Source organism: Astyanax mexicanus, unplaced genomic scaffold, assembly GCF_023375975.1.
Source record: "Astyanax mexicanus isolate ESR-SI-001 unplaced genomic scaffold, AstMex3_surface scaffold_47, whole genome shotgun sequence".
Taxonomy (NCBI): domain Eukaryota; kingdom Metazoa; phylum Chordata; class Actinopteri; order Characiformes; family Acestrorhamphidae; genus Astyanax; species Astyanax mexicanus.
In genome coordinates, this window is record NW_026040057.1 from 332,501 (window position 1) to 337,500 (window position 5,000).

Here is a 5,000-nt window from a genome sequence, read left to right on the forward strand (position 1 = left end):
AGATGAAGTTGCATAAGTAGTCTTGATGAGAGCTCTGCAATGGCTTACGGTCACACTACCCTGAGAACGCCCGATCTCGTCTGATCTCGGAAGCTAAGCAGGGTTTGGCCTGGTTAGTACTTGGATGGGAGACCACCTGGGAATACCAGGTGCTGTAAGCTTTTCCCCTCTTGCTTCCATTACCATGGTCTTGTTATACATTACTAGTTTGTTATCTGAAACCCAACATAGATGAAGTTGCATAAGTAGTCTTGATGAGAGCTCTGCAATGGCTTACGGTCACACTACCCTGAGAACGCCCGATCTCGTCTGATCTCGGAAGCTAAGCAGGGTTTGGCCTGGTTAGTACTTGGATGGGAGACCACCTGGGAATACCAGGTGCTGTAAGCTTTTCCCCTCTTGCTTCCATTACCATGGTCTTGTTATACATTACTAGTTTGTTATCTGAAACCCAACATAGATGAAGTTGCATAAGTAGTCTTGATGAGAGCTCTGCAATGGCTTACGGTCACACTACCCTGAGAACGCCCGATCTCGTCTGATCTCGGAAGCTAAGCAGGGTTTGGCCTGGTTAGTACTTGGATGGGAGACCACCTGGGAATACCAGGTGCTGTAAGCTTTTCCCCTCTTGCTTCCATTACCATGGTCTTGTTATACATTACTAGTTTGTTATCTGAAACCCAACATAGATGAAGTTGCATAAGTAGTCTTGATGAGAGCTCTGCAATGGCTTACGGGCACACTACCCTGAGAACGCCTGATCTCGTCTGATCTCGGAAGCTAAGCAGGGTTTGGCCTGGTTAGTACTTGGATGGGAGACCACCTGGGAATACCAGGTGCTGTAAGCTTTTCCCCTCTTGCTTCCATTACCATGGTCTTGTTATACATTACTAGTTTGTTATCTGAAACCCAACATAGATGAAGTTGCATAAGTAGTCTTGATGAGAGCTCTGCAATGGCTTACGGGCACACTACCCTGAGAACGCCCGATCTCGTCTGATCTCGGAAGCTAAGCAGGGTTTGGCCTGGTTAGTACTTGGATGGGAGACCACCTGGGAATACCAGGTGCTGTAAGCTTTTCCCCGAGATCTGGATTTAGGCCTTATCATAGCACTGAGACAGCTTTAGTTAGAATAACAAACGATCTACTTATAGCCGCCGACCAAGGCTGTGTTTCCTTACTCGTACTTCTCGATCTGAGCGCAGCCTTTGATACAATAGATCATACTATCCTTTTAGAAAGACTAGAGAACATGGTCGGTGTAACCGGAACTGCCTTAGCATGGTTTAAATCGTACTTAACCGATCGCTATCAGTTTGTGAGGATAAATGATATGTCTTCCAGTTATACCAAGGTAAGATATGGAATTCCACAAGGCTCTATATTAGGACCGTTATTATTTACATTATATATGCTCCCACTGGGCAAAGTTATTAGAAAACATGATGTGAATTTTCATTGTTATGCGGATGACACGCAGCTCTTCATATCAGCCAAACCTGATGACAGAGTGAGATTAAAGAAAATCGAGGATTGTGTAGAAGATGTAAAATCATGGATGTCGCACAACTTCCTCCTATTAAATAGTGATAAAACAGAAGTTCTCCTGTTAGGCCCCAAAGCTGCTAGAAATAAATTATCAGACTTAATGCTAAATCTGGCTGACTTCTCAGCCACCCCTGGTTCAGCAGCTAAAAACCTTGGAGTTATTATAGATTCAGATCTAGCATTCGATAAACACATATCTAATGTTACTAGAACAGCTTTTCTACACCTCCGTAATATTGCCAAGCTAAGAAATGCCCTATCACTGCATGACGCAGAAAAATTAGTACATGCCTTTATTACCTCAAGGCTAGATTATTGTAATGCGCTACTGTCTGGATGTTCCGGCAGTAACTTAAATAAACTTCAGCTAGTTCAAAATGCTGCAGCCAGGGTCCTTACTAAAACTAGAAAATTTGACCATATTAGTCCAGTACTATCAGCACTGCACTGGCTTCCAGTCAAATTCCGCATAGACTATAAAATTCTCCTGTTAACGTATAAAGCCCTACACGGACTCGCTCCTGAGTATTTACAAGACCTCATCTCCTGTTATGAACCACCGCGATTACTCAGATCTCAGGGTGCTGGTTTATTAGTAGTGCCTAAAATTCAGAGGAGCTCTGCAGGAGGAAGAGCTTTCTCTTATAAAGCGCCTCAACTCTGGAATAATCTCCCCGAATATGTTCGGGACTCAGACACAGTCTCAATCTTTAAGTCTAGACTGAAAACTTACTTGTTTAGTTTAGCTTTTGGTAATTAATGTTTTTCCCTTTAGATAAGGCTGCAGATTCAGGGGTTCATGGACAGAGGGAATTGTGGTAAACTGAGATGCTGGTGCTGTTGTTCTCCCACTGCACACGGTCACTCAGGTTTGTGGACGGTGGAGTGGGTGGATGCCAGTGTTTCAGGGTGCCTCCATGTCTATGTTACCTTCTGGCTCTCTGCCTTTAGTTAGGCTGTTTTATTCAGTTCTGCCGGAGTCATTTGCCACACTCTGATAATGTTTTAATATTCTCAGTTTTGCATAAATCCAGTCAAAACTAATTCCATCTCTCTGCTTTCCTCCGAGTTACTGACTGCCCACCTGTCTGACCCGATACCGATGTTGGACCCTCAGGCTCTCGCGTCTCCTGTCCGGCCAGACTGATGGAAGTTTCTGAAGTCAGCTCTTCTCCACCACCACCACAGATCAGCTGCTCATCGACCATCTTACTCTCCACTACAGATTACATCCAAGCCATTAGTGGCGCTATTACACTCCTGAGTACATAAAACCTATATGGATGTATAAAAGACTTTTTAAATTTTAATTTAAAAGCCGTTTGACCAGTGGTAGGATGGTCCCCCCTTTAATGTGAGTCTTGGTCCTCCCAAGGTTTCTTCCTCCTCCTGCAGCTCTGAGGGAGTTTTTCCTTGCCTCCGCGCTCACTGGGGGTTCTGTTTTCTGTATTTTCTATGTGTAATGTTTTGCCTGATTCTTTGTCCTGTAATCATGTTTCTGTAAAGCTGCTTTGTGCCAACACCTGTTGTAAAAAGCGCTATACAAATAAATTTGATTTGATTTGATTTGATTCCCCTCTTGCTTCCATTACCATGGTCTTGTTATACATTACTAGTTTGTTATCTGAAACCCAACATAGAAGAAGTTGCATAAGTAGTCTTGATGAGAGCTCTGCAATGGCTTACGGTCACACTACCCTGAGAATTCCCGATCTCGTCTGATCTCGGAAGCTAAGCAGGGTTTGGCCTGGTTAGTACTTGGATGGGAGACCACCTGGGAATACCAGGTACTATAAGCTTTTCCCCTCTTGCTTCCATTACCATGGTCTTGTTATACATTACTAGTTTGTTATCTGAAACCCAACATAGATGAAGTTGCATAAGTAGTCTTGATGAGAGCTCTGCAATGGCTTACGGTCACACTACCCTGAGAACGCCCGATCTCGTCTGATCTCGGAAGCTAAGCAGGGTTTGGCCTGGTTAGTACTTGGATGGGAGACCACCTGGGAATACCAGGTGCTGTAAGCTTTTCCCCTCTTGCTTCCATTACCATGGTCTTGTTATACATTACTAGTTTGTTATCTGAAACCCAACATAGATGAAGTTGCATAAGTAGTCTTGATGAGAGCTCTGCAATGGCTTACGGTCACACTACCCTGAGAACGCCCGATCTCGTCTGATCTCGGAAGCTAAGCAGGGTTTGGCCTGGTTAGTACTTGGATGGGAGACCACCTGGGAATACCAGGTGCTGTAAGCTTTTCCCCTCTTGCTTCCATTACCATGGTCTTGTTATACATAACTAGTTTGTTATCTGAAACCCAACATAGATGAAGTTGCATAAGTAGTCATGATGAAAGCTCTGCAACGGCTTACGGTCACACTACCCTGAGAACGCCCGATCTCGTCTGATCTCGGAAGCTAAGCAGGGTTTGGCCTGGTTAGTACTTGGATGGGAGACCACCTGGGAATACCAGGTGCTGTAAACTTTTCCCCTCTTGCTTCCATTACCATGGTCTTGTTATACATTACTAGTTTGTTATCTGAAACCCAACATAGATGAAGTTGCATAAGTAGTCTTGATGAGAGCTCTGCAATGGCTTACGGTCACACTACCCTGAGAACGCCCGATCTCGTCTGATCTCAGAAGCTAAGCAGGGTTTGGCCTGGTTAGTACTTGGATGGGAGACCACCTGGGAATACCAGGTGCTGTAAGCTTTTCCCCTCTTGCTTCCATTACCATGGTCTTGTTATACATTACTAGTTTGTTATCTGAAACCCAACATAGATGAAGTTGCATAAGTAGTCTTGATGAGAGCTCTGCAATGGCTTACGGTCACACTACCCTGAGAACGCCCGATCTCGTCTGATCTCGGAAGCTAAGCAGGGTTTGGCCTGGTTAGTACTTGGATGGGAGACCACCTGGGAATACCAGGTGCTGTAAGCTTTTCCCCTCTTGCTTCCATTACCATGGTCTTGTTATACATTACTAGTTTGTTATCTGAAACCCAACATAGATGAAGTTGCATAAGTAGTCTTGATGAGAGCTCTGCAATGGCTTACGGTCACACTACCCTGAGAACGCCCGATCTCGTCTGATCTCGGAAGCTAAGCAGGGTTTGGCCTGGTTAGTACTTGGATGGGAGACCACCTTGGAATACCAGGTGCTGTAAGCTTTTCCTCTCTTGCTTCCATTACCATGGTCTTGTTATACATTACTAGTTTGTTATCTGAAACCCAACATAGATGAAGTTGCATAAGTAGTCTTGATGAGAGCTCTGCAATGGCTTACGGTCACACTACCCTGAGAACGCCCGATCTCGTCTGATCTCGGAAGCTAAGCAGGTATTGGCCTGGTTAATACTTGGATGGGAGACCACCTGGGAATACCAGGTGCTGTAAGCTTTTCCCCTCTTGCTTCCATTACCATGGTCTTGTTATACATTACTAGTTT

At 44.6% G+C, this 5,000-nt stretch overlaps 13 non-coding genes across 13 annotated transcripts; all 13 read left to right on the top strand.

Annotated features, from left to right (window-relative positions):
* The first annotated feature begins 42 nt into the window (after window positions 1–42).
* LOC125797196 (5S ribosomal RNA) lies at window positions 43–161 on the top strand. Its single transcript, XR_007436034.1, has one exon. It is a non-coding gene; the product is annotated as a 5S ribosomal RNA (ribosomal RNA).
* A 110-nt stretch (window positions 162–271) lies between these two features.
* On the top strand, window positions 272–390 carry LOC125797198 (5S ribosomal RNA). Its single transcript, XR_007436036.1, has one exon. It is a non-coding gene; the product is annotated as a 5S ribosomal RNA (ribosomal RNA).
* Window positions 391–500: 110 nt separating this feature from the next.
* On the top strand, window positions 501–619 carry LOC125797199 (5S ribosomal RNA). The gene has a single exon (XR_007436037.1). It is a non-coding gene; the product is annotated as a 5S ribosomal RNA (ribosomal RNA).
* Window positions 620–729: 110 nt separating this feature from the next.
* LOC125797493 (5S ribosomal RNA) lies at window positions 730–848 on the top strand. Its single transcript, XR_007436338.1, has one exon. It is a non-coding gene; the product is annotated as a 5S ribosomal RNA (ribosomal RNA).
* Window positions 849–958: 110 nt separating this feature from the next.
* Window positions 959–1,077, top strand: LOC125797383 (5S ribosomal RNA). The gene has a single exon (XR_007436228.1). It is a non-coding gene; the product is annotated as a 5S ribosomal RNA (ribosomal RNA).
* A 2,152-nt stretch (window positions 1,078–3,229) lies between these two features.
* LOC125797499 (5S ribosomal RNA) lies at window positions 3,230–3,348 on the top strand. The gene has a single exon (XR_007436344.1). It is a non-coding gene; the product is annotated as a 5S ribosomal RNA (ribosomal RNA).
* Window positions 3,349–3,458: 110 nt separating this feature from the next.
* On the top strand, window positions 3,459–3,577 carry LOC125797200 (5S ribosomal RNA). Its single transcript, XR_007436038.1, has one exon. It is a non-coding gene; the product is annotated as a 5S ribosomal RNA (ribosomal RNA).
* Window positions 3,578–3,687: 110 nt separating this feature from the next.
* Window positions 3,688–3,806, top strand: LOC125797201 (5S ribosomal RNA). The gene has a single exon (XR_007436040.1). It is a non-coding gene; the product is annotated as a 5S ribosomal RNA (ribosomal RNA).
* A 110-nt stretch (window positions 3,807–3,916) lies between these two features.
* LOC125797373 (5S ribosomal RNA) lies at window positions 3,917–4,035 on the top strand. The gene has a single exon (XR_007436218.1). It is a non-coding gene; the product is annotated as a 5S ribosomal RNA (ribosomal RNA).
* A 110-nt stretch (window positions 4,036–4,145) lies between these two features.
* LOC125797435 (5S ribosomal RNA) lies at window positions 4,146–4,264 on the top strand. Its single transcript, XR_007436280.1, has one exon. It is a non-coding gene; the product is annotated as a 5S ribosomal RNA (ribosomal RNA).
* Window positions 4,265–4,374: 110 nt separating this feature from the next.
* Window positions 4,375–4,493, top strand: LOC125797202 (5S ribosomal RNA). Its single transcript, XR_007436041.1, has one exon. It is a non-coding gene; the product is annotated as a 5S ribosomal RNA (ribosomal RNA).
* A 110-nt stretch (window positions 4,494–4,603) lies between these two features.
* On the top strand, window positions 4,604–4,722 carry LOC125797365 (5S ribosomal RNA). Its single transcript, XR_007436210.1, has one exon. It is a non-coding gene; the product is annotated as a 5S ribosomal RNA (ribosomal RNA).
* A 110-nt stretch (window positions 4,723–4,832) lies between these two features.
* LOC125796930 (5S ribosomal RNA) lies at window positions 4,833–4,951 on the top strand. The gene has a single exon (XR_007435836.1). It is a non-coding gene; the product is annotated as a 5S ribosomal RNA (ribosomal RNA).
* Window positions 4,952–5,000: the final 49 nt, after the last annotated feature.